The following is a 9,818-nucleotide window of genomic DNA, read 5'->3' as shown; positions in this document are numbered from 1 at the left end:
GTGCACGTTTGTGTGTGTGTGTTTGCATTTGCGTCCCGATAGCTCTCGTCTTTCATCCCGTCAAGCGTCCCATCACTCCATCCCTCATCAATCATTCTGTTCTGTTGATCCATCATCAACAGAGGGGGCCTGTATTTAAACGATAGGATCTCTCCACCCCTAGAAAACACACAAGCGCATACACCCCCACGCGCACACACACACACAGACACACACGCACAATGTAATCATTGCGGTATAGTGTACAGTGGAGGTATTCTGACACGATAGAGGGTATATACGTATACCTTACCCACCACAGTCACATTACTCCCCCCTCCATCACACTCGAAATCAATGGACATACACACACACACACACACAGTTTCCATGGCGACAGATAGGCAGCCATGCTGGATGAGTAGAGAGTCCCTTGCGGCATCTCCTTTGTCCATCTCTCCATCTCTCTCCTTTAGTGATGACAAGAGAGGGAGGAACACGCACGCATGCGCACACACACACACACACACACACACACACACACACACACACACACACACAGAGAGAGACATACCTCCAACTCCACCATAACCCTAATACACAAGCAGTCGAGACTATCAGCCCTAGGCTTTTAACTGACTTGGAGATGCTGTAAATCCTTCAAAAACGTGCTTAACTTGAATGTCAATGGGAATTTGCATTAAGATTCAGCCCTTGATCAACAGTGTTACATTGTTTGGCATTCTGTATGAAAATGACACATTCATCAGTTTGGGTTGACTTGTCAGGCTGGTTCTGGTTGAATGGTGCCTCTCCTTCATGACTGTAGCCTTACGGGAAACATGGATGGCGTGACAGATGGAGGGAGGGAAGGATGGGGAAGAAGGGGTGTATTTTTGTGATTGTGAAAAGAGGAGTTGTCACGTTCTGTTTGTTTTTCATCCAGAGATTGAGCCAGATTGCTCAAGATTGACTTAAAAAAATGTTGTAACCCTATCCAAAATCTTGAACCCTTAACTTAACCATTTGGAATGATGCGGAGCAGGAGGAGCAATCCAGGGTGTCATTTAAAAAAACATTTTACGTTTGGAGCAATGAGACTATCCTATCAATAGAAACCTGAAAAACTGTACATTTCTATGTTTTGCAGAGTCGTGGCTGAAAACAAAGGAGATGATCATGGACTTCAGGAAACAGCAGAGGGAGCACCCCCCTGTCCACATCGACGGGACAGCAGTGGAGAAAGTGGAAAGTTTTAAGTTGGTGGGCGTACACATCACAGACAAACTGAAATAGTCCACCCACACAGACAGTGTGGTGAAGAAGGCACAACAGCACCTCTTCAACCTCAGGAGGCTGAAGAAATTTGGCTTGTCACCCAAAACCCTGATAAACGTATACAGATGCACAATCGAGAGCATCCTGTCGGGCTGTATCACAGCCTGGTACGGCAACAGCCCCGCCCTCAACCGCAAGGCTCTCCAGAGGGTGGTGCGGTCTGCACAACGCATCACCGGGGGCAAATTATCTGCCCTCCATGACACCTACAGCTCCCGATGTCACAGGAAGGCCAAAAAGATCATCAAGGACAACAACCACCCAAGCCACTGCCCGTTCACACCGCTATCATCCAGATGGCGAGGTCAGTACATGTGCATCAAAGCTGGGACCGAGAGATTGAAAAACAGCTTCTATCTCAAGACTGCTAAACATCAATCACTAACTCAGAGAGGCTGCTGCCTACAATGAGGCCCAATCACTGGACACTTTAATAAATGGATCACTTGTCACTTTAAACAATGTCACTTTAAATAATGCTACTTAAATAATGTTTACATATCTTACATTACTCATATCACATGTATATACTGTATCTTTTACCATCTATTGCATCTTGCCTATGCCGCTCGGCCATCGCTCATCTATATACTTATCTGTACATATTCTCATCATTTGATTTGATTTGAACGAGGACATGAATAATATACATCTCGCTGGTTTTTCTATGCATCGTCAAGACCGGACGGCAGACTCGGGTAAGATGAAGGGAGGAGGGGTGTCTCTTTGTTAACAACAGCTGTTGTGCAATCTCTAATCTTAAGGTATTCTTGACCTTTTGATCGCCTGAGTTAGACTACGTCATTATAAGCTGCAGACCAAACTATTTACCAAGAGAGTTCATCTATATTTTTCATAGCCTTCTATTTACCACCACAAACCGATGCTGGCACTAAGACCGCACTCAACAAGCTGTATAGGGCCAAAAGCAAACAAGAAAATGCAAATCCAGAGGTGGCATTTCTCGTGGCTGGTGATTGTAATGCAGGTAAACTGAAATCCGTTTTACCTCATATTTACCAGCATGTGCAACTACAGGCAACAAAACAATAGCTCACTTAAAATCTACACATAGAAATGCATACAAGGCCCTCCCTCGCCCCCCCCTTTGGCAAATCAGACCATAACTCTATCCTCCTGCTTCCTGCTTACAATGAGGGACTCAAACAGGAAGTACCAGTGACGCGCTCAATACAGAAGTGGTCCGATGAAGAGGATGCTAAGCTACAGGACTGTTTCCCTTGCCCAGACTGGAATATGTGGGATTCATACAATAACATGGAAGAGATTACCACATCAATCACCGGCTTCATTAAAAAGTTCATAAACAACATCATCCCCACAGTGACCGTGCATACATACCCCAACCAGAAGCCATGGATTACAGGTAACATCCACACTGAGCTAAAGGCTAGAGCTGCCACTTTCAAGGAGCAGGACACTAATCTGGTGTTTATAAGTAATCCCACTACGACCACCGACGAGCCATCAAACAGGCAAAGTGTCAATAGAGGACTAAAATTGAATTTTACTACGCCAGCTCTGAAGCGCGACGGATGTGCCAGGGCTTGCGAACTATCACGGATTACAAAGGGAAACCAAGCCGGGAGCTGCCCAGCGACGCGAGCCCTTGCTTTGAGGCAAGCAACATGAGAACACCAGCTGTTCCCAACGACTGTGTGAGTCTCGCTCTCCGTAGCTGGTGTGAGTAAGAACCTTTAACCTGTTTGGGATAGGGGGCAGTATTTTCACGGCCGGATGAAAAAAAACGTACCCAATTTAAACTGGTTACTACTCTTGCCCAGAAACGAGAATATGCATATTATTAGTAGATTTGGATAGAAAACACTCTGGAGTTTCTAAAACTGTTTGAATGGTGTCTGTGAGTATAACAGAATTGATATAGCAGGCAAAAACCTGAGAAGATTCCAAGCAGGAAGTGGCCTGTCTGAGAATTTGTAGTTCTTCTTTCTAGTCCCTTTCGAAACAGTATCTGTGCTGTTACGTAGCACTTTCTAAGGCTTCCATTGGCTCTCTAAAGCCTTCAGAAAGCGGATTGAGGCATTTTCTGTCTCTGGGCAGAGTAGAGGAGCTCAGTTTGTCAGTGGTCTGCCTGGTGACAAAGAGATTGGATATGCGCGGTCTCGCGACCTTGCTGTTTTTTCTTTTTCTCTTTGAATGAATACACTATTGTCCGGTTGTAATATTATCGCTATTTTACGAGATAAATTCCATAAAAATAGATTTTAAACAGAGTTTGACATGCTTCTAAGTACGGTAAAGGAACATTTTGAATTTTTTTGGCTCGAAATGCCAAACCACAGCTAAATGCAGCACTAACCTTTGATGATCTTCATCAGATGACACTCCTAGGACATTATGTTATACAATACATGCATGTTTTGTTCAATCAAGTTCATATTTATATCAAAAAACAGCTTTTTACATTAGCATGTGATGTTCAGAACTAGCATACCCACCGCAAACTTCCGGTGAATTTACTTAATTACTTACGATTAACGTTCACAAAATACATAACAATTATTACAGAACTCCTTTATGCAATCGCGGTGTCAGATTTTAAAATAGCTTTTCGGCAAAAGCACATTTTGCAATATTCTGAGTAGATAGCCCGGCCATCACGGCTAGGTAATTTGACACCCACCAAGTTTGGCCCTCACCAAACTCAGATTTACTATAAGAAAAATTGGATTACCTACCAGGACTTCTACTTCAACAACAAATGTTGTTTTGGTTTGAAATAATCCATAGTTATATTGAAATAGCTCCGTTCATGCGTTCAGGTAACTATCCGAAGGGTGACACGCGAGCGCATTTCGTGACAAAAAAAATCAAAATATTCCATTACCGTACTTCGAAGCATGTGAAACACTGTTTAAAATCAATTTTTATGCGATTTTTCTTGTAAAATAGCTATAATATTCCAACCGGGCGACGTTGTATTCGTTCAAAGAGAGAAAGAAAAACATGGAGAATTCACCTGAACGCGCATCTCCAGTGTCACTGTTCTCAGCCTGACCACTCACAAAATCTCCTGCTGTTTTTCGCCCAGAGACTGGAGAGACGTCATTCCACTTTCTGGCACCTTCTGAGAGCCAATGGAAGCCTTAGAAAATGTCACGTTACAGCAGAGATGCCGTATTTTTGATAGAGATGCCAATGAAGGAGAACAATTTGTCAGACAGGGCACTTCCTGTATGGAATCTTCTCAGGTTTTGGCCTGCCATATGAGTTCTGTTATACTCACAGACACCATTCAAATAGTTTTAGAAACTTTAGAGTGTTTTCTATCCAAATCTACTAATTATATGCATATTCTCGTTTCTGGGCAAGAGTAGTAACCAGTTTAAATCGGGTACGTTTTTTATCCGGCCGTGCAAATACTGCCCTCTAGCCCCAACAGGTTAATGAGATGACACTCCATCTTAATTCCTCCTCCACATTTACTGGAGTGGTTGAACAGTGCAGAAGAGAACCTCCCCAGACAGTTTTTTCTTCAAGACCAGTAGGTAGGGGATCTAGTTTCAGGTGTTTCTTTTACGCCTGCTACGTTAGGTTAGTTTCCAGCAGACCACCATAGCCCCCATGCCAAAGAACGCCAAGCTAACCTGCCTAAATGTCTAACGTCCCTTAGCACTCACATGTATTGTTATGAAATGCTTTGAAAGGCTGGTCATGGCTCACATCAACACTTTAATCCCAGACACCCTGGACCCATTCCAATTCTCATACCACCCCAACAGATCCACAGATAACGCAATCTCTTGCACTCCACATTGCCCTCACCCACCTGGACAAAATGAATACCTATGTAAGAATGCCATTCATTGACTACAGCTCAGCATTTAACACCATAGTCCCCTCCAAGCTCAGGACCCTGAGACTGAACACCTCCCTCTGCAAGTGGATCCTGGACTTCCAGACGGGCCGTCCCCAGGCGGTGAGGATTGGCAACAACACATCCGCCACACTGACGATCAACACGAGGGCCCCTTAGGGGTGTGTGCTTAGTCCCTTCCTGTATTACTGTTCACCCACGACTGCATGGCCGAGCATCCCCCAATCCACATCGATTGGGCTGTGGTGGAGCGTATCAAGATCTTCAAGTTCCTCAGTGTCCACATCACTAAGAAATTAACATTGTCCACACACACCCACACAGTTGTGAAGATGGCAAGACAGCACCTCTTCGCACTTAGGAGGCTGAAAAAAATTGGCGTGGGCCATCAGATCCTCGAAATGTTCTACAGCTGCACCATTGAGAGCATCTTGACTAGCTTCCTCACCGCTTGGTACGGCAACTGCAGGGCACCCGACCGCAAGGCGCTACAGAGTGTGCTGAGTACAGCCCAGTACATCACTGTGGCCGAGCTCCCTGCCATCCAGGACCTCTATAAGAGACGATGTCAGAGGAAGGCCAAAAAAATTGTCAAAGAATCCAGCCACCCAAGCCGTAGACTGTTCTCTCTGCTACCGCACGGCAAGCGGTACCAGTGCACCAAGTTTGAAACCAACAGAATCCTGAACAGCTTCTATCCCCCAAGCCATAAGACTGCTAAGTAGTTAGCTAGTTAACTAAATAGCTACCCAGACTATCTGCATTGACCCTTTTTGCACTAACCTTTTTGACTCATCACATACGCTGCTGCTACTGTTTATTATCTGTCGCTTTATTCCTAGTTATATGTAAATATGAACCTAAATGACCTCTACCCCTGCACATCGACGCGGTACTGGTACCCTGTGTATATAGCCAAGTTATCGTTACTCATTGTTATTTATAATTACCTTTATTATTAGTTGTACTTTCTATAATTTCTCTATTTTTTGTCTCTGCATTGTTGGGAAGGGCCCGTAAGCATTTCACTGTTAGTCTACACTTGCATTCACTAATATACACTAAAACTTTGTCTTTCGATATCCCTCTCTCCCTCACACAGAAAACGATGGCGGATTGAAGAGAGGGCAGTGCGGCAGGTGCTGCTTCTCCTCCAGATGCTGTTATTTTATCTAAAGATCAGGTGTATGCCGACCCCTGCTAAGTAACTCTTGCAAAGATTTAAAGCGCAGTTATACGTTTTTATCTCCAGTACATTGCCACGATTGTCAGCTATTTAGCTGCTCTACTGATAGTCTCAGTGCGTCCTTGCTGGGATGACAATCAATCTACTGTCGGGAAATGCAAACTCCCCAGACAAACACCTTGGTTCACCGTTCCACATGAGCGGATAGTATACATCATACCAGAATGTTCTGAATAATGGCCAAGTCTACCTCGCTCCCTATTCGACTGAATCACTTGGGAGTAACAAACACAAGTCCAACACCTACCGGAAACTGCTAAGCTACCTATTCACTACCCTCCTGCTCTCTGGGGAGATGCACCTCAACCCTGGGCCTAACACCACCGAACCCGAAATACTCACCAGAGTGGAAAGCAGTGGAGGGCTGTGTCCTCAAATCATCGCCGCCGCTGAGGTGGGTGAGCGTTATGGTCCCATGATTTCTCTTGAGTCACCCGACTCCTAGATGAAATTTGACTCTCCAAACATATCAAAGTCACTATACTCGATCCCCGACTCTGCTTCTGGCACGCAAGCTGTTTTAATTAGTTCCCCACATCCAGTGCAAGCGCAAGGGATAGTTAATTGCACTAACGAACTGCCCCTAATCAAAACTAAACAAAACGGTCTAAACCCAGCAGTCAGATAACACCAGTGTGTCAATCACGCTGGAGTCATCTGGGACCCACAAGCTAAGCTCAAGGGACTACTAGGGGGGAACTTGAACATTCGCATTGTCATTCCAAAAAGTGTTCAAATTCAACATCTTCTCACAGACTCCAACCTTGACTTCCTCTGCCTTTCAGAGACATGGCTCCATAAAAACTCTCCATCTGCTGCTTTGATTGTGCCCAGCTACAAAGTTTTCAGGAGAGACAGGATTGAAGGAAGAGGAGGGGGTCTACATTAAAGAACATATCGATGTAAACAAATTGAGTGGTCATGTGATAATGAACTAGAATGTATTGGCCTAAATGTTGCACTGTCTCCCCAAATGTCTTTTACCCTCATTGAAATGTACAGACCACCTTCCACCAAAAGTTTACAAAAAAAATCTGTTTAATAATATACTTAGGAAATGTGGTTTTGGGAAAGAGGTCATCTTAATGGGAGATCTTAACATTAATTATGAAGTCTTGTAGGAAAACCCTCAAACGTATCACTAATGCCTTACACAGCTAGTTAAAGGGCCAACCAGGGTGACTTGTTCTTCTAAAACACATATTGATTTGGTGTTCAGTAATAAACCAGAGAGAGTGACTAAATCATTCAGTATGGTTACTGGGCTGTCTGACCATAATCTGACACTCATAGCCAGAAAGCTTTCTAAGAACAGGTTTAACCTCTCCACTGTTGAAATGCCTGATAAGCTCAGAATACCTAAGGCTGAATTTAAATGATTTTGAAAATGCAATTAAGGGAATTAACTGGAATGATCTTCTGTCCTATACAAATGTGGAAGCTGACAGTCATGTTTTTCTATCCACAATCCTGACTACAGTAAATGGCTTCTTAAAGAAAACGAAATCCAAACCGAGCCATTTCCTTGGCTAAATGGAGAAATCTGGAAACTGATGAAAGAACGAGATCATGCTCTAAAAACAGCCCTGAAGTCCCAAATTGGAGCATGACAGATGTAGATTTACCATGTTGAGAAATAAGGTGATGAAATAAATCAGACAGGCCAAGGAAAACGTTTTAATCAACATAATTGGTGAAGCCAATGGAAATTCAAAAATGATCTGGGAGAATCGAAAAAAGTTAACAGGGAAAGACCATAGCAACACTGCAAAAAGACTAGAAATCAATGTGAATGACAGTCTAACACAGAATGCAGTCGAAACAACAGCCTTCAATTTCTACTTTGTTGACTCTGTCAGGGTACTGACATAGAACCCCTCCACTGGTTTCTTTGGCTCACTAAAGAACTCTAAAGCCAAAGATGTGTTTGGGCTGGACTCTACCTTTCTTAAAAACTACAAAGAGTCACTCACAGGCCCCATTACTAAGGTCACCAACACATCTATTTGCCAGGGGGTGTTTCCAAGGATCTGGAAGTCGCCATAATAACGCCCATCTTTAAATCAAGTGACCTTGCTGACGTGAGTAACTACAGACCCATTGGTTTACTACCTGTGGTGTCGAAGGCTGCTGAAAAGTGTATGGCAGAGAATGATTGCCCACCTCAACAACAGCCCCTTCACATTACACTCCATGCAGTTTGGCTTCAGCGCAAAATGCTCCACAGAAACGGCCAACTGCTTTCTTCTGGAAAATGTGAGGTCCGAAATGGACAAAGGGGGCGTTGTTGGGGCTGTGTTCTAGACCTAAGGAAAGCCTTTGATACTGTTAACCATGAGATTCTCATTACAAAACTGTCGAAGTTCAACTTTTCCCCCGATGCCTTGAGATGGATGAAATCATACCTTGAAGGCAAAACCCTGTGTGTCAGAGTGAGCAATGAGATGTCTCCCACTCTTAGCTAAGATGTGGGCATGCCCCAAGGGTCAATACTGGGGCCCCTCCTGTTCAGCCTGTACATTAATGATCTGCCCTCTGTCTCTGTCTGTACTGGGTCTGAAGTTCAAATGTCTGTAGATGATTCAGTGATATATGTGCATGCAAAGAGCAAACAACAAGCTGCACAAGAACTCTACTGCATTGGTCCATGTTACAAAGTGGCTCAGTGACTCATGTTTGCGTCTCAATGTGTTCGTTATTCACTGTGTATTTATTCCCTGTGTCACTATTTCAAATGTATTTTTATGTTTTAATCTTTATCTTTAACTCTGCATTGTTGGAAAGGACCCGTAAGTAAGCATTTCACTGTTGGCCTACCATCTGTTGTTTACGAAGTGTGACAAATACAATTTGATTTGATTTGACTTCCTGTGACTCACTTCCTCTCTGCATGTTGGGCTCTGCTGAGATTAACACACGCATGCACACACACACGCACACAATGGGGAAAAACCCAACCCACACCTGGTATGAAGAGAAATCTTTATGACAGGAAATCTAATTTAATAACTGACTATTGCAAAATTAAAGTGAAGGCCACTGTGGCATTTCCACACACTATTCGACATATGCTGTGTAACCAGAAAGTATTCAATGCAATTTGGTCAAAGGTTAGAAATGTAGTAACATTTCATGTTAGTACTGCCAAAATCTCCAGTGTTCCACTCCTAATAAATACTGTACTCCCGACTCCCTCCCGCGTATAGCATGTAGAACAAGTTGTTCTTCGGTTTTATCAGGACAGGTTTTAATAAGTTGTCTTTCGGATGCCACACACACACACAATCATCTATCCCGCAGCGACCACAGAAACCAAGGCTACTGTCTTTGCCAAGGCTATTCAACATGTTGAAATCAACCTCTCCTGTCTTTATGACCTATATTTTATATGACCCT

General features: G+C 43.7%; 1 long non-coding RNA gene across 1 annotated transcript; it reads left to right on the top strand.

Annotated features, from left to right (window-relative positions):
• The first annotated feature begins 5,921 nt into the window (after positions 1–5,921).
• Positions 5,922–9,286, top strand: LOC115201426 (uncharacterized). The gene is made up of 2 exons (XR_003879741.1): positions 5,922–6,816; positions 7,208–9,286. It is a non-coding gene; the product is annotated as an uncharacterized LOC115201426 (long non-coding RNA).
• The last annotated feature ends 532 nt before the right edge of the window (positions 9,287–9,818 follow it).

Source organism: Salmo trutta, chromosome 10 (genome assembly GCF_901001165.1).
Source record: "Salmo trutta chromosome 10, fSalTru1.1, whole genome shotgun sequence".
Taxonomy (NCBI): domain Eukaryota; kingdom Metazoa; phylum Chordata; class Actinopteri; order Salmoniformes; family Salmonidae; genus Salmo; species Salmo trutta.
This window is presented reverse-complemented; position numbering and strand designations above follow the sequence as displayed.